This window comes from Neltuma alba, unplaced genomic scaffold (genome assembly GCF_004799145.2).
Source record: "Neltuma alba isolate B1F8T4 unplaced genomic scaffold, ASM479914v2 tig00002550_pilon, whole genome shotgun sequence".
Lineage (NCBI taxonomy): Eukaryota > Viridiplantae > Streptophyta > Magnoliopsida > Fabales > Fabaceae > Neltuma > Neltuma alba.
Window position 1 is genome coordinate 8,390 of NW_021632911.1, and position 20,006 is coordinate 28,395.

General features: G+C 30.7%; 1 pseudogene; it reads left to right on the forward strand.

Annotated features, from left to right (window-relative positions):
* Positions 1–16,947: 16,947 nt before the first annotated feature.
* LOC114732098 (uncharacterized) lies at positions 16,948–19,771 on the forward strand (annotated as a pseudogene).
* The last annotated feature ends 235 nt before the right edge of the window (positions 19,772–20,006 follow it).

The following is a 20,006-nucleotide window of genomic DNA, read 5'->3' on the forward strand; positions in this document are numbered from 1 at the left end:
TATTTGTAAAAAAAAATAGTTGATCATTTCAGATAATATTTTCAAATGAACACGCCGACAATAACTAGGGGGAGGAAGAGATGTGAACTTTGTGAAGAATGAGAAATGGGAATGATTTGAAAAATGAGGGGTAGAGAGAGAGAGAGAGCAATAATAGGAAGGAAAAGGCAAAAGGGTGGTTGGTGAAGTTATTTAATTAATCATTCATCATTAACCAATATCAACTCAATTCAATAAAAAAAAAATCTAATATCAACAAATTTATGTTGTTGAAAGTGCTAGAGGCTTTTATTCTATAAATAAGTAGAATTAAGGTATTAGTTGTATTTTTTTAAAATCTCACTTAAATTTAATTGCAATTTCAATAACTTCTTAAATACAATTTATGCCATTAAATATAGGTAATATTTAAATTCTTCTCATTTTCAAATAAATTTAAGCATATAATCACATTTTCTTGCTTTTGATGAGATGGTTAGAGACTTAGAGGTATATTGTGATAAGAATTTGAGTGGTACATATAAAACAAAATCCATTAAAATGATTAACTTCTTACTCCCTTTACGGCTCTCAACCTTTTAATATAAGAGGTAAATAACTAATTTATTAAATTTTTTATAAAAAAATTAGTTAAATTAGTTATCTATAACAAATATGTGTTAATTTTTCTAAAATATCCTTTCTAATCATGTGTGTTGAATTATCTTCTAACAAAAAACCCTTATTATATACAATCAATAGCAATACTTTAATAGTATTATAAATTTAAAAAATAAAATAAATTAAGATTTTATATTTATTATCAAAACAAATTTCTTATATATCTCTTATACTTAGAATAAAAAATAATACTTTCAATGGCCTGTTAATAAGCTTTCAAGTTTGAATGGTATGGGTGTACCTCAAGTGGTGTGTCATGTCTAAACGCCAGATTTAAGTTCGCTATGGTTCAAGAAAAAAAAGGGAATGGGAGAAGTTTTAATGGGCTTGTTTTGAAAATTAAAGTAGGACTAAAAGCTATAATTTATTTTTTTTATTTTGCTTCCTATCTTTATTAAAATTTCATAATCCTACATTTTCAAATTTTCAAATCAAACTTATTAAGAGCCTGTTTGGAAAAGCTTAAAAAATTTCCTCTAAACACATTTCACATAAATCAAGACAAAACTCCTCTCACATATTTATCTCGTATTTTATAAACACTATTAAAAAACCATTTATAAACTATTTCAAACGGGTTCTAAAATTGCTTCTACTTTTCCTCATGCCAAATAAGGGTTAGTTAAAAGAAAAATAGTGCTGCATGGGACTAAATGCAAGTCATAGGTTAATTAAATATAAATATAAAATTATTATATTATAATCATTATATTATATTATATATAAACACACGCATATAAAGGAAGTTGACAGCTGTGAGCGTGGGGACTGGGGAGCCCTCTTTTGGTCTGTCTGGATGTAAGAGAAAGTGCCACCTTCCAAAACATTCCAACCGCATCGCACAAAAATTTCTGCACTTCCTTCCCAAACACCCATAATTGTATAGTTATATAATTTTATTTTTTATTTTTTATTATATTCACTTTGTTTAGATAAAGTATAATATATAATAAATAAAAATAAAATTTAATAATTTAATAATTTTAAATGAAAGTTAATAAAATTTAAAATTTTTTTTAATTTGTATAGAACGAGAAGAATATATAAATATGTATTTTATATATAAAAAATTATAATTTTTTAACTACACGAAGAGAAAGGTAGGGACAGTATTGAGTAGAGGTGAAGACTTGAATCCCTCCAAATATATATGTATAATCTCTCTTGAATTTCATGAGCTCATCATTAAGTTTTCATTAAAAGCTTGTGTTTGTTTTTGTGCACCTATTTTTTAAATTCATTAGAAGAGTTTGATACACCTCATAGTTTTATTTTTTATTATATCATTGCCAGTTCATAGTTCTAGTTTTATTTCAAAAGGTTCACATTGGGCCATTGATAAGTAAAAATAACAATAAATGGAACTCAAGTACTATAGTATTTTAATATAAGGATATTTTTTGTTAAATGATATTAAATTTTGTTATAGTAGAATTATGCTTTTCGTCTTTTAATTTTATTTGACCATTTACTTTGATTCCTTAATTTTATAAAATTATATTTTTAGTTTTCTTTTTTTATGCACATTTTTAGTTCTCTAATTCCAATATCATTTGTTTTAAATGATGCTTTTTTATAACAATTATTGTTCTCTTTAAAAAATTAAACTTAATATGTTAATATTTAAGTATTTTGTCAACATCTTAATTTTTAATATCAGTATTTTTTGTTAATAAATATAATGTTATGAGATTTTGAGTAATGATTAATTAGAATTTTCAAGTATTTTATATACTTAAAATTATTAGGGAATATCTAGTTTTAATTTTAATTTGATTGTTTTGTTATCTGCATTTAATTTTGAAATTCTAGAAGGTTTTGTTATTAACTTCTAGAGTTAGGTTGAGGAATAGCACTTCGACACATTTGTTTTGGTATTTTTTTTATACCTTATGAATTAAATAATATTGAGTAGTGACCCTTGCTTGGATTGAGAAAAAATCAGGGAGGAAAGAAAACTAGAAAGAAAACTTGATAAGAAATAAGTTTTTTTTTTGCTTGGATAGAAAAGAAAATGTAAGAGAAAGGAAAAGTAGGGGAGAAAATGAGAAAGCCTCATTTTCTTTTCAAGTTTTCTCTCGATATATAGACTTAATCGGAAAGGAAAATAAGATTTTCATGATTGCCTCTTATCTCTCTTCTTCTCCATATTCTTTTTTTTATTATATTTAAAAAATTATTCACTTTTTAATTTTTTATCCTAAAACAATATTTTTATTAAATAATTTGTTTTTAAAATATAATAATATCAATATATATAAATCAAATAACTTGATTTTGAGTTATTTGATGATGTTAATGTTAGTATAATTTTTCTATTATAATATTTAATTTGATTTAATTTTAAATATGATATATTTTGATAAGAATATTCTAGTCATTTAGATATTTGCTCATTTTTTTCTTGTTATTTTTCCTCACCTATCCAAACAAAAAGGATGACATCATCTTTTTTCCAGTTGCCTTTTTCCCTATTTTCTCCTCTCTCTCTTTTTTTTTCCTCCCAACTTTTCTTCCATCCAAATAGAGCACGAGTTTTTCTCTGTTTTAATTATTTGATTTCCCTATCCCTTCTTGCTTACTCAGTTGCTCTCCCTCTTTTCTAGTCAATCCATCCCTCTTCTTCCTTTTCTCTCTTTCACATCCCTATCTTATATCATGATAATGATGATGATGATGTTATGGTTAGAAAATTAAACCCACATTTTAAAAGATCAAGGAACCAAAATAAAATATCATGTAGATTTTAGTTATTAGAAGTGAACTTCTATCTATTATAAAATTTTGTACCAAAATCTTGCAATCTTGCCAAAAGGGTGTTTGGATAGAAGTAAAATCCTGATTTTAAAAGTGATTTTACGATATACGAAATAAATATATAAAGGAGTTTGTCTCAATTTACGAAAAAATACTTTTACAGCTTCCCAAACATCCTTTAACTCTCCAATGAGTTCCAATTTATACTAAAAAAATGCCATAGGTATATAAAGTATTATCTCCGGTCCTATTTATAAGATCTTATTTCTAGACTACAAATAAGGTCTTATAATTAGGATTAGGACCGGAGTTAGAAGTATATCCTATATAATAAATATTATACCTAGGCAATATAAAAAAATTCCCAATTAAACATTAATAATATGTAGGTCTTTAGGGGTGATTTTCAGGAAATGAAGAGGAAGACAAAATTACAACGTGTCATTTGGTCGGTAGAAATGAATTTTTTTTTTTTTAAAAAAGGCTTGAAAAAAAGAGATGACAGCTAAGGATATCTGAGTGCAATGATATTTGTGGGAGAAGGTCCCCAGCCACGGCTCCCGATGCCACAGCACGTGCACGTGGCCGCTTATGCAGCCCTCCGCATGTGAAACCCTCCTTCCCTTATTTTCTGCCCCTCAATATTGTTAATATGATTTTATTTTAAATTAAGTTATAAATGATTAGGAGAAGGGGGATTGACAGAAAGAAAAAAAAAGAAGTTAAAAATTACAAATCCCAGATTTGATGATGCAACTTTATTTGGTATTAATAAATTTGAATTTGTAAATAATAATAAATTTTTGTTAACATTTCTTGTTTGTATTTACAAAATTCTAACTTCTTTTTTTGTTATTATCTCTTAGGAAAATTATGAGGTTTTAAGAAATAAATATAATCATAAAAAAAATTTTTAGGCCAAATATATAATGACAAGTTTCGATACAAGAAATAACGATAAGTTTATATTGTTGAGTTGTTACTAAGATTTTTTTATTAATTACATTATTTTTTTTGGCCACCCTGTATAATACGTGAAAATTGTGGTTAATAAATTTTATCAATTAAAAAATAAAAAAAAATGGTAAAAATTTATGTTTGAAAATTTAATTAGCAAAAAAGACCTAAATTTGAGTACATCAGTACATGCAAGTATGATCTGTGAGTGCAATACATCTTCCGTTATGTGCAACATATCTTCTGTTGTGTGCAAATAACTTCCATATTGATAATTGTTGCACACAACAGAAGATTTGTTGTACTCACGGATTATAGTTGCACTTGCTCAAATTTATATCCTTTTAATCAATTAAATTTTCAACCAGATATTTTTTTTAAACCAATTTTCCATTAAAAAATTGTTTGTTGGCAAAAATAACTAAAAAAAAATTGTTTAATTAGTTGCCAATCAAATATCGAAACCAAATAGAGAAAATTAATACTTGTTCGGTCTTTAATATAAAACTCGTTTAACTAATTTAACTAGATTAAGAAAGTTAGATAAGTTAGTTAATTATAAGAAATATAACAAATTTTTCCTAAAATACCATAATCATCTTTCTTAATACCTCATCTTCCTCTTCTACTTGTTTATGATTGAGGGAGTATCCATATGAGTAATTTAGAAAAAATTGATAAATATGATAAATGGGTCTTATGTTTAGGAGTTAGGACTAAAATCAACTCAATAATTAGGTCCTATATTAAGGACAGGAGGAGTATTGTAGACAAATACTCCTTCCGTTCCTTATTATAAGAGACGAATAACCGAATTACGCTGATAAAAAACAGTTAAAACTAGTTAAGAACAATCAATGTATAAAAAGTATAATTTTTTTCCAAAAATGCCCTCATTGATAAGGAGAGAGAGCATGAGAGAGAACAATTAAATTATTAAAAGAAAGAGAAGTGGGAGGGAGAGAAAGTGTGAGTTGGAGACAATAAATATAGGTAAAATAGGAAATCAACATAAAAAAAGTAGAGACAATTTTTAAGCGTCTCTTATATATAAAAATATGTCATAAATATCAAATGTCTCTTATGATAAAAAACGGAAGGAGTAAGATTTTATTATGAATGCACATGAAAAGTTTGCAATCTTAGTTTCTATACTCTTCTGGTCGTCATCATTACGTCACTTATTCATAACTTATTTTGTCCGCTTCTGTGCTTTTCAAGGGAAGAAAACCGAAATAGGCATACTTTCCTCATCCTATTTACAAAATATTTTTAATATGTTTTATATAGATAAAAAAAAATCTTAAACTATATTAACTCTTTATTAAAATGTAGTGACTTTTAACTTTATCTCTATTTAATATATATACCTTTAAAAAAATAACTATATACACTATAATAAATAAAAGACAATATAGTATATTCATAGTAAAACTTTAATGAAATGACTTATAAATATAATTAAAAAAAATCTTCTCTCTTTGCTCTATAAATACGACCAGAGGGGTACTTTTCTAAAATAAAAAACAATTACATACTTTAGATTTTTAAAAAAAAAATCTTAAAAAATAATTTAAAGTATGTTATGAAAAAATGTTTTCTTTTTTAAATTTTTGCCGCAAACTCAATATGTTAGCTTGTGTTTAATTTGCACATATGTTTACTAAGAAATATTGATCCAATTTTTAATAATTTGGCTCCTAACTGGAACGCTCATAAATTTAAATCTCATTCTCAATGTAGGAATTTTTTTTATAGGCACAAATATAGACACACATATATACAAAGCAATCATATTTAATACATTACCGAGTATTAAATATGGATATCTTTTCAAACAAAGATATGACCCAATCAACCCTTTCTGCTGGACACAACTTTCATTGGTTGACGTAGAAATTTTGTTGACAAAGGATATAAAATACTACCTCTATTACTTATTATCAGAGTTAATTAAAGATTTAATCTGATTTTAAATATAATATTTTAATTTATTTTATCTCACATATCTATCAATTTTTTGAAGTATTTTTCATAATGATTGTTCACGTTAAATGATTTCTATCAAATAGTAGTTCTAATGTGCATAATTAACAAAAGTATTTTTAAAAAGATAATACTTATTTATTATACATAACTAACTTAATTATTTTTCTTGTAAATTAGTTATATAGCTTTTATATTAAAGAGATGATGCAGTACTAATTACCCAACTTATGTACTCTTCTAGTAGACATAGTTAACTAATTTGAGTAGATTAAGGATGTTAGTCAAATTAGTTAATATGATATTTTTTTAAAACATTCTAAATATTTTTCTCAATTCCTTCCATTCCTCTCTTACTTAATCATTGTTAAGAGAATATTCATAGGTTTAATTTAATAAAAAATTGATAAATATATAAAATAGATTTCATGTATAAGACCAATATTAACTTTTTAATTAAGTCTTTTTTTTAACCCAAAATAAATAAAAAAAATTTGGCCACACAGTGTTGACCCTAGGCTCCTTAGCCACGGGGGTGCGGGTAAACGGTAAACGGTCAGCGGCGTCCCTTCCACGGTTCTCGCTCCCCATCAGCCGCCACCCCAGATATTGCCACCGACGACTTCATATATTTTTTTTAATCAAAATAATTAATTTATATAATAATATTATGGCTAATATATACATACTCTTTCCGGAAAACTTATTATTTCAAGTTATAATAAAGCGGAAGACAAGGTTTTCCCCTACTATAATCTGAGCATGTGACTAACTGTATGAGCTGATATTATTGTAAGAAATCTAATTTAATTAATTCAAATTTTTTGTTGAAAATATAAAATTTATAAAAACAAATCACACCGTCCAAAGTTTACGTATAAATATGATTCATTTTTCTATTATCTATATAATGCATAAGCCCGAGCTAATTATCACATCTATATAACACTTAAATGTATGAAAAATGGGTTAATTTTAGAGTAGGGAAAGTTACTTGCAAAATAAATTATTGACTAAGAGTTGTTGAAATTTGCTTAAAAACTTAGGTGCAACTTATCTTTATGAGAGATTGTAACTCTTCTTCAACTATGTGCAACTGTATGCAAAACAAAATATATTTGCACATAATTGAAAATAGGTTATATTATCTATTTTTAATGAATGAAAATAGGTTATATAAAGTTGAAGAAGAGTTACATTTGGTGAAGATATTTGCACATACAGGTTACATTTAAAAAAATAAAGAAAAAACTGTAAAAAAGACCTTGGAAATTAACAAAATTGCGCATAAAAACCCGTTCAAAAAAATTGTTGTTATTCACTTATCCTAATACTAATATTATAACGGGTCCCTATTTATAATATTTTCCTTTTTTAGGTCTTTTTTAATGATTTTCTCAAAAAAAAAAAAGGTTGTATCCACTAAAATGAGCTGCACCCATTCGAAAACCAGAGTTTTTGAATACTTATACATAATAAATTTTGTATAATTAATCACTCCTTCCACCCTTAACATAGGATCTAATTATTGAGTTAATATTGGTTCTAAATATAAGACATATTTCTTATACTACCTCCGGTCCTAATTATAAGACCCAGTTGACTTATTTGATGAGATTAAGGAAGTAAGTTAAGTTGGTTATTTGTAATAAATAAGTATTGTCATTCCTAAAATATCCTTGCTAATTAAGTATATTGGTTAGAACTATCATTATTAGAAGGATTGTCTTGGAAAAAATACATAAATATAAGAGACAAAATGGATTGGGGTCTTATAATTAGGACCAAATAAAAAGTCAAACGGGGTCTTATAATAAGGACCGGAGGTAGTATTTATTAATTTTTTCTAAATTATTTCTATTGATAATCCCTCAGCTATAATCAAATACGAGAAAGAGGAATGATATTAAAAAAAGATGATTATGATGTTTGAGAAAAAATATGTTATATTTCTTACAATTAATTAACTTACCTAACTTTTTTTAACTTGATTAAATTACTTAAATAAATCATATATTAAATAACAGATGAGTAATTTATAAGCCCACTAGCTATGTTGAAGTTTCAAATATGAATAGAATGCTTAAATAGTAATGGGAAAACCGAGAAAGTGCAACAATGAGTGGGGTGGTCCTAAAGACACAAATTAAAGAGATGCCCTAAAGGGAGGGATCAAGATGATCCTAAATATGTCGCTTCTCAAATAAAGCGCACGCAATGTTTCCGTCCCTGACCCCCTTCAATCCTTGTTCATCTAGTGACACGCTGGCTATAATATTATTATTAGGAAAAATACCAAAAAAAATGATGGTTGAATTTTAAAATTCCAAATCAGTATTGGTTACTACACTCATAAAGAAAATGACTACATTCGAAAAGCAAATAACAACACATTTTTGTAGTAATTCCTGGTTTGGAATTTTGAAATTCAATAATCATTTTTTTGGGATTTTCCCTTATTATTATTGGCCTGAATTGATGAGACCAATAGGTCAATGCACATAATAATGTAAGGCCATGAAAGATGATCAAAATTTTAGATATTTTTTTTCCAAAAAAAATACTCCTCTGGTCCTCACTATAGGACCTAATTATTGAGTTAATTTTGATCATAAATATAAGATCTATTTCTCATATTTATCGATTTTTTCTTAATTATCCATATGGATACTCATTCAACCACAATCAAATAGAAGAGGAAAATGGGATATTAAGAAAGATGATTATGGTGTTTTGGAAAAACATGTCATAATTTTTATAATTAACTAACTCATCTAATATCTTTAATCTAATTAAATTAGTTAAATATATCTTATATTAAGAACTGAAAGAGTATTAATTTCTACCACTTTAATAGGACTGTTTAAGCAACCGGTAATCCAGTCCAATCCGGACCTGCCCCAATCCAACCCACGATGAGAAGAAAAGAAGCCTGATGGAGTTCAGATCTGACCCGGGGACGGGATAAGACCAGGCTCTGACTAGGTGTTATGGACTACTAGTGACTTTTATGATAAAAATCATGTTTTTCACAAGATTCGAATATCTAAACTGCTGGTAAAAAAAAAAAAAAAAGAATATCTAAACTAATCTCTCGCTGCAGGTTTTCATTACAGCAAAAGCAATTAATGAGAAAAGTCATCTTCTTCACCAAAAATGAGAAATTAGAGGGACAGTTTTACACCACAAATTAAAAGTTTTTAATTAATCCATTAGTTCATTTTTATAAGAGACAGTTTGTGATATGAATTATTCCTATTTATAAAAAAATACTTAAAAGTTATCTATAATTTTTCTCTAATTTCTTATTTTACTTGTATTTAATTATTCATATTAACATCTTTATATTTATGATTAAGATAAATTATTTTCCTTCTTTCACTCACACACCCTCTCCTCACTATGCATTTTTTCTCTTCCACGCATATTTTATTTTTGTAATTTGTTTATTCCATCTCTCACGCTTTGTCCCCCAATAAGTAAGTGTATTTTTCCAAAAAAAAAAAAGAATACATTTTTACACTGTTATTGTTTTTAATGAATTTAAATTAACTTTTTTTTAAATTGTTAATAGTCTCTTGTAAAAAAAAAACAGAGAGAGAGAGAGAGTACTTAGTATGAGAAATTAGCAATGGAAAAAATCTGACCCCTTTCTAACATTTTATCCATGAAGGAGGGCTTTATTCTCAAACCCTAATTTGAATTTATTTCATCAGATCATATCTTTCTTTTTTCACTTGGACGATCATTGAATTGTACGATTCAATTCTTCAATAACTAAAGGTGTGAAACCACCAAAGGAAATTGAATCTAATGGAATGAGTTTGTTCTCACAAAATAGCAAATTAAGATTTGAATTTTTGCTATAAAAAGCACCATATTTAAGGGGTATTTGGATGAAACTAAATCATGGTTTAGAGAATAGTTTCTGGAGAATATATTTTTGAAAAAATAGATTTTGTGAAAAAGTGATTCTGATAAAGTGAGAGTGTTTGAATAGTTGTTATCAAAAACAATTTTTATATATGCAAATTACTAAAAAAAATAAGTTTTTTTTTTCGGTAAATAAGCACTAGACAAACAAACTACAAATTACCCTGGGGCAACAACAGATGCCCAATGAAATCTGGCGGTGACACTAAAACCGTTAACCCACTCCCCCTCTGTAGCGCCTCCTTTGCCAACGTATCTGCGACAACATTTACGTCTCTACTACACCAGTCCACTTGCACGTCCCAATCCTTATGCAACCAGTCGCTCACTTGTAGGAGGAGATTCCCCTCTGGGTGGTCCTCTTCCCATCCTAAATTAATTAGCTGTACTAATTCCCAACAATCAGTTTCGACGATCACCTTCCTCCAATGCGACTCCCACGCCCTTTTAAGACTCCATAGTACTGCCCAAATCTCTGCATGGAGGCTACTTCCCCTTCCTATATTAAACATAAAGCCATCTTGAAACCTGCCACTGTGGTCCCTTGCTATACCCCCACATCCAGCTAGAGCACCGTTTTGAACACAAGCACCATCGGCATTGTATTTAATCCATCCCATATAAGGTGGACGCCACAAAGCTTTGTGCTCCTCGCCAATATGTAACCTGCACAACTGGTCCTTAGACCATCGTGTGAGAGCTCGAGATTGACTGACTACTTGGCAAGCACCCACTGCCCGGCCTTGAAAAACACCAGCATTTCTGTTCAACCATAGTTGTCTGCTAATGATTGCAAACCAGACACGCCATTCGACATCTGCAACCACAAACCTTTGGGTAACGTTCCAATCAATCCAGGCCTGCAGTGTTGACAAGCTAAAGAACTTGTTTCCAAGGTGCACCGGTAATACTAGTGCCCAGCACTCTTTAACGACACAGCAGTGCCGTAAAACGTGGAGGGCCTCCTCCTCCCTACCGATGCACAAATAACACTCCCCACTAGAGCTGAGGCCTCTAGCATATCTCAAGCTATTCATAAGTAATCTCCCCTTACGGCATACCCAGAGGAAGATTCTACAACGTTGTGGTGCGTGAATTTTCCAAATCCGCCTCCACGCTCCATTACTGGTTGAGCCACTGTTATTGCACAACACTTGGTATGCCGACTTGACCGAGAACTTACCATCAGAAGTATGTCTCCAAATGGGACAGTCTTCTTCACTCCCTGGGACTGATGGGTACGCTCGGGCTATACTGGAGCTCACTGACGACGGCAGCAGATGTAGAAACTTGTTCCAATCCCAACTACCTGACACGGTTAGAAAATCTGACACCTTTTGACTACGCGCTGACTCCTCCACGTTCATGGTGGCGTAGTTGATGAGCTTATCATGATGTGGGAGCCACCGGTCTTCCTAGAACCGAATGTGAGTCCCCCTTCCGAGCTTCCACCCAATACCCTCCTTTGTCACATCCCATACCTTCCTTATGCCCTTCCATGCCTCAGAATCGCATTTGGTTGCTGCAAGTCCTGGGATAATATCAGCACCGCATTTGTACTTCTCCCTCATAATTTGTACCCACAGCGCATCGCGTCTTTTGATCAAGCCCCAACCAAGTTTCATCATGAAGGCCGAGTTTAGTGTGTGAGCTTTTCGAAGACCAAGGCCCCCTATTTCTTTTCTACTACACACGTCATCCCATGCCACCAGGTGAGGACGCCTTTCCGATGTCGTGCTACCCCATAAGAAATTGCGGCACTTTCTGTCCACTGTGTCGCATACGTTGACAGGTAAGCTAGTGGATTGCATAGTATAAGCCGGGATCACTGAAGCCACGGAGGAAACAAGTGTATGCCGTGCTGCCATTGACAAGGATCGAGCTTTCCATGAAGCAAGGCGACTTTCCATTTTAGTCACGACCGGATGGAAAGTATGTCTTGAAACTCTCTTATGATGAACTGAGACCCCTAGATATTTGCCTAGATCCACTGTAGCAGTGAAGCCAAGAAACTCACTTATTTCCCTACTCCTGTTATGGTTGACATTGTTCGAGAAGAAACCCGTGACTTAGATTCATTTACTTTTTGGCCCGACGCCATACAAAAATCATCTAAGCAAGCTTTAACAATGCCCGCTTGTTCCAGATTTGCTTCAGCGAAAAGAATCAAATCATCAGCGAAAACAAATGCGAGATAGGTGTGCCATTCTTTTTAAGCCTGAATGGCTTCCAGTTGTCTTGTTGCACCTCGTTTTGGATGAGATGAGCCAACTTTTCCATGACCAACATAGAAGATAAGTTAATATGATAATTACATAAAAGATAGATTTTATAATATATTTTAATTTGAAGGAATAAAATTGTTAATAATATATTTTTTACCAACATAATTAATAATATATAAGATAATGTAATTAATAAATAATTAATATGTGTATATATTTATAAAATATAAGATTAAATATGTTTATAAAAAAATAATTGAGAAGTGTAATCATATTCTCCAATTTGAGCCAGAAGCAGAATGAATTCACTTTTTCTAAAACTATAGTTTTGACCCAAAATCATGGTTTGTTATTTTTCTCTCTGTTTGGCAACTTGGGACCCAAACCATGGTTTCATCATATTGCCGAACAAGCCCTTAGTGTATGACAAAGTTTGAAGAGAATTGTTTCTAATGATAATTGTGATTATAAAAAAAATGAAGAAAGTGTGGAATAAAATCTGTCTCCAACAATCAATCAATGAACGAGAGGCTTATTAATTTGAAGTGGTTTCATAATGGAGCCATTATTGATTTGCTTTGACAATACATTAAAGTAGGAAGAGCAGTTTTGCGGTTGCGCCATAAATAAAGGGAGCTTTGTTGCTAAGAAGGCAAGGGTAGAGGGAGCCACTAATTTCTTTTAATTACTCCCACTTTCCACACCCCATTTTAATTTAATTTTAAGCCAATCACCTGTTTCCTCCTCCATTTCATAATTATTATCCTGTGGGAATTAAATAATTAATTTAAAGATATTAAAAAAATAACTAAATTAATTATTTTTTAAAAAATATATGTATTAGTTGTCCCAAAATATCTCTTTCATTCACTTGCACGAGAAACTACTCTCTTGACAATTAAAACTTGATTGATACATACTATTACTTTTGATCCTTAACATAAGAGCTAATTGACTAATTTGAGTAGATAAAAAAATTAATTTAGTTATTTATAATAAATAGGTATTGTATTGCTTACAATACTCTTACTAATAAAATGTATTAGCTATAATTACCATTTTATAGAACTTTTATATATACACAGTTATTACAAGGATTACGTTAAAAAAATAAATAAATATGAGAGACAAAATGAATTGAATTTTATATTTAGGAGTAAAATTGAATGTCAAATCAGTTCTTATTTAAAAATCGGAGGGTAGTATGATATTAACAAGAAGAATTGAGAGAAGAATTATAATTTGGAGCAAAATGAATGATACTCTATGTTTATAATAATAATAATAATAATAAAAATCACTATCATTCATTTACTTATTTGTTCTCAATATTTCAAAACACAACAATTCATCGTTGTCCAGTTGTCTATGCCCTCCTTGCTTGTTCACACTGGACACTTGAGTTGACACTTCGAGCTCAACAATCCAAATCATAATCAATGCATTATTCCTTGCATAAAAAAAAATAACACTTGCACTTCCCTATTTATTGTTGGAAAATATACTAATTCACATTTATCGGCGCTCATTTTTTTATAGTTACAGTTTGATGATTGATTTGATTGCATGCAACATGATTAAAAACATCATGTATTATGAACAATTAACATTGTGGTGATTACTTCATTTAATAAATATCATATGAAAAATTAAATATAACATCCTTTCTTGTCCATTTGGGCTAAAATCAGTATATTATGTAATTGCAATTTTACTCACAAGATGGAGGATAAAAAATACTCCTTTGATAGTTAATATAAGACCTATTTAACTAATTTGATTAGAATAAAGAAGTTATGCAAGTTAATTAATTATAAGAAATATGACATGTTTTTTTTTTTAAAATACTATAATCATTTTTCTGAATATCCTCTCTCTCTCTTCTACTTGATTATGGTTGAGGAGTATCTATAGAGGTAATTTAAAAAATTGATAAATATGAGAAATAGGTCTTATATTTATAACCAAAATCAATTCAACAATTAGGTCTTATATTAAGGACCGAAAGAGTAATTTTTTTTAAGAAATGAAACTGATAAATTTATGATCACTGATATCCTTTGAATTAAGTTCGTGGGATTCCATACTTCTCAAACAATGTATGAGAGATGTTCTGCCCATTTGATTCTTGAAGTTTCAATACGGATTAATCAATGGATAGTTAAGAAAGGTTGTTAATGAAGAAAAAAAAAATCATGTCAGGAAAGTTTTTTGAATAAAAAAACTATGTTGAAGAATGAAGAGTTTGCCTCACATTTCCTCAAATTGGAATTAGTTAATGATTGTTAGATGATTACAAGGGAGAAAAAGGAAATATATGATAACTCAATTGTTATTTCCTTTAAAATAAGATCAAATGTGACCACAAATATATAATGGTTAATGTACGTTTAGTCCATTTTTAAATGGGTTCAATTGCGTGAGGGAAGTTGCAACACTACCTTCTCCTAATCCCCAAGGGAAGTTGTCGTTAACATTTGCAAAGGTAACTTTTATTCCAATTATATTTTGCAAATTGGAGTGTGGCTAAAGTTTTATCAACGTAATGTGATTTATATTTAGATATGCTTTATATAAATTAATTTAACAAAAATTTGTTTAAATGATATATTAAAAAATCAAATTTAAAAGTTCTAAATTTGAAAAAGAGTGGAAACCACCTTTGACTTTAATTTTGCTTTTGATCCAAAAGTCATAAGGCCCCAAGGCCACACAAAACATGGTTTCAAGGTCATTAATGTGTTTTTTTGTTTTTGGAGTTTTCAATGTGGCTTTTGAAAGTTTAAGTATCACGCCAAATGAGCACTAAATCAAACTGTAAATTCAGGTCAAAAGATTTTTTTAAAGTCCTGATTTGACTTAATAATGGTAAATCGAGGGACAATTTATTGATTTAAAAAATTATTTCTTTCAGTTCAAAATATAAGATGAATTTTATCTCTTTTTGTTTATTCAAAAAATTAGTTAAAACCAGTTAAAAAGTATTAATATAATATTTGGTCTCTCAAGTTTGTTCTTATTTTGGTTTTAGTTTCTCAAATTCAAATTATAGGTTTGGGTCCCTCATAGAGTAAAATAGCCTAAGTTTTTATTTGTTTATAAGGATCAATATTTTAAATGAAAAAAACTTGAGGGACCAAAATTAAAATGATAGTAAACTTAGATAATGAAAGCTTATATTAACCCAGTTTAAAATAATAAATAAGTAAGACACGTATTTTTTCCTCAAATATGTCCTTATTAATAAAGGGAATAAACAAAAGATGTAATAAATAAATCAAAAAGGAAAGAAAACATATGGGATAAAATTGTTAAAAAAATCATTAAATTCTCAAATAAAAATAAATATTATCTTATAAAAAATTAAATTCTTCTAATAAAGTTTAAATTATATTTTAAACTGAAAGGAATATGTGTTAATATTACTCCTAAAAGTCCTAGTATTATAAAAATAATTTTGGACAAAAATACATGGGAGAATTAGAATAAAGGACCTGTAGAAAGAAATATTTATTAAAAAAGACCATAAAAATTAGAATTACTTAAAAGGACCAAAATTTAAAATATTGATCCTAAAATGCCAAATTATCTCTATCCCACCTCCATCTCTCTCCGTGATTTTTTCACCCTTGATGTAGTAGTAGTTGCTGCTTTCCTTCCCTACTATTTTATATTGTTAGGTATTTATTTTAAAATAAATGTAATTACATTTTTCCCACAAGTTTTTCAAAAAGTTAGAACTTCCCTAAGCTATATATACACAACTTTTTTCTTATTCATACTCAGAATCTGCAATTATTAATAACATTATTATTTCAAAATCTTCAAGTTTTCTTGTTGCAAACGATAACATTCAAAACCATTTGTTAATCATTGTCTGAAATCTAACATTTGATGATTTTTCAATTTTATATAGAGTGAGAAGTGACAGTTGATTGGAAAAGAAGAATAATTATGAGTGATTTAGTATTTTTAAAATTGTACTCCTCCGGTTTTTAATATAAGACCCATTTAACTTTTTGATTAGATTAAGGAAGTTAGGTAAGTTAGTTACTTATAAGAAATGTGACATGTTTTTCCTAAAACAACCATGATCATCTTTCTTAATACCTCTTTCCCTCTTCTACTTGATTATGATTGAGAGAATATCTATAGGGGTAATTTAGAGAAAATTGATAATATGAGAAATGGGTCTTATATTTAGGACAAAAACTAACTCAACAATTGAGTTCTATATTAAGGCCAAGGAGTATTTTAATTTTTGGTCTTTTAAAATAATTATGATTTTTTAAGATCCTCTAAAATAAATATTGCTTTTTCTTGGTCCTTGGTTCTAATTCTCCCAAAATACATTTCGACTGTTTAGCAAAGCCCAATTAGGTCAGCTCCCTTGGTTCACTCTCGTGCTATTCGCCAACGCCAACCACCCCAATTCGCCAATTCCCAAATTCCTAATCCCGATCATTTCAATTTCTCGCTACCCATTTCTGTCCAGTCTCTTCCACCCCCGACCCGCCTTTTGCTTCTTCATCCACCGCCCTCAATTTCAATCCTTTCCTCTTACACTTGTGCTTCCCTCGACGATACGTAATCCTTTGATTCCACTCGAGGCCACCCCTCATTTTCACTGTCTTGTTTCGCCAATCTTTGGTTTTTTCCAACACCCCCTTTAATGTCATCCCTGCTTCGAATCCCTCCCTTTCATGATTAGGGTTAGGGCAATCACGCGTATGGAAGCGTCCCCCGACCCCGTCACTCCTCCGGTGACTTCCAGCTCCAATCGATACGGTATCCCATCTGCTTCTAATATTATTCAGGCGCCCTTGTCTTTGTTGTTGGAGCATTTAGGGATTCTTCGAAGCAGGTCTAATCAACAAGAGACTGAGCCCTTAATCAACAACAATAGACTGTCTTCTGGATTCCGTGATGCTTTACGGAATCGCCTTGGCGAGTCCTCCGTCATTCCTAATGATGGAGAGGTGTCTATTAGTATTATTGGGCTGGGGAGCAACGACTTGATAGGGAAGGCGAAGTGAGGGAAGTTCTGTCCCAGAATGAAGTATCGATACCGGCGCAACCCTTGGCTGGGATGCCCTCTGCGACGGTTCCTCCTGCTCCGGGCAATCAGGAACGTTCAAGAACTGAGCATGTTGCAGAAGAGGGCGTTTCCCAATCTGTGAATGCAAATTCTGATGCTGAGGCTGGTGATGGAGTTGGTGCTAACGCTAGGGATTCTTCATCCCAGAGGTATGATATTCAGCAGGCTGCTCGCTGGATTGAGCAGGTCCTGCCTTTTTCTTTGCTGTTGCTGGTCGTCTTCATTCGGCAGCATTTGCAAGGTACATTTTGAATCCTCAACTTCACTTTACTATCATGAGCCCTTGCTGTAGGAAGTGTTGCTAACTTTTATTCTAGTCTCTGTCACATTAACATTCCAATGAATGACAACCGAAAGGGACCTCTTGTGCAATCAACACTCCATGCTAGGAGCCCTTTTAGTTGGTTTATATTTTGCATCTGTATCACTGTCCCTCAATCTTTTGGGGGAATTATATCGTTCCTTTTCATGGACTGATTACTTCAATGTTTTCCTGCGATAAAGTTTGATGGAAGTGAGGCCTGTTAAGGATCAAGTAGTTCATCGACCCTGTATCATATGAACATATGATTTAGATGGTGAGAGAAATGAACTAAGATGATTTCTGGTTCTGAGAGATTATTGTTAGTGCTTTTACGTTGGCATGTTAATTTGGTGGGCTGGTTTCATTGAATTGAAAGTTCATTATTCATCTCTGTAATTGTATTGTAAATTAGAAAGCATACAATCAGGGGCTGTATCCTTTCGCAAAGTGAGGATGCGTATTTGATGGAGTTCTGATTAGGTTTGCACTGCCTTTCCATGATGCATATGTAAAGAAAGCCATTAGGTTTTCAAGTGTGACAGGCAAGTTCAATCAGCTCATCGAAGCTTATTTTCATAATTGAGGCACTTGGTCTTGCCACCTACTATGCTAAATTTTTTCTTTGTAACTGTACTTACAGTTCTCTCTCTGCATATTGCTTCTGTTGAATCAAATTATTGGAAAGTGATTGAATATTTATTTATTTTGCTTTATGAGTTGGCAGCACTCTGCCAATAAAAAAAATATGCAATTTATATTGTGTTCAAAGTAAAGAGTTCATTCTGTCACATTTTGTGTTCAAATATTGCAGTTTTTTTGTTACAATTTGGGTTACTGCTGTCCTTTTCAAGTCAAATGACTTTTGCGGAAGCAGACAGCTCTAAAGGTTTGGTAGTTCTTGCATTTGCAATTTTTTCCCCTTCAATCCATGCCAGTGGAACAGTCCTTTGTGGTCAATTGAAGTTTTTCTTGTTTATTAAGTATTTCTGTTATTGAATACTGCAGGGAGAGAGGAAATTTCCTGTATTGATTACCATTTTCTATTGCATTTACACTGCACGTGGTTGGGGTATATTGGTGGTGTCAGAATAATGACATGCTATACCGTTGGCTATGCTTCCTCCAAAGTCATACCTCCATTTTGGCATGTTATTTTCATCATCACAGTGAATGGTATGTTTCTCCATAAATTTTTCTGGCGAAGTTTCCGGTGTAGCACTATGCTTTTACATTTTGTTCTGCGAAATGCTTGTGATATGCTGCTTGTCTTAGAATTGAAATGGAGTCTCGCAGATTATGTAGGCAAGTATTTTGTTTTTGAAAATGATTATACCTTAAAGCCTGCCTTGCTGATTTCATTATTATTCTCTACAAGTTGCTTCATGTGATTTTTCAATTTTTTTTTCCTAGTGTTCATTTTAGTTTTTCTTTTTGAAGGAATAGCTTCCTATACTAATAATGGCAAAAGATATTTTGACATTCAGAGTAGCTTGTACTCGATGTTCATACATAATTAGTCATAACCGTGCTCCTTTTCCTTGCACTTCTATTTAATTTTTTCAATCATTCAACATGTAATTATTAATAGATCAAAAAAAGAAATACGGTGCACATTTATCTGTAATTACTTTTGCAAATGGCATGGAATTACCTTGGTGGTGTGAATTCTAACTAATTGCATGTTACTCAATTCTTTGTTCTTGAAATTTTATTTTTGGGGCTTGTTTCTTCTAATTGTTTTGCTACTCTGTCTTACAACTTCAGATGCTTTGGTCCCCCAGGCAGGAATGGTATTCAAGTGTATTTTTTGATGTATTACAAGAATGGCAGAGCCGAAATTATCGTAAGCAGGTGAGTAATAAAATATAGAGTACTAGAGCCAGTTGAATCTAGCATTTTTATAATTCACTGCAAGTAATGTTTAGGCGATGAAACTTCTAAAACTGGATCCTTTGAATCTTTAACTTTACAACTAATATTACTCAATATTCTTTGTATATTTCATGAGTATTCATTCATAGATGAAAATCTGCATTACGCTTTACAAATTACCAAATTATGACCAATTGTCTATTCAACAGGCCAA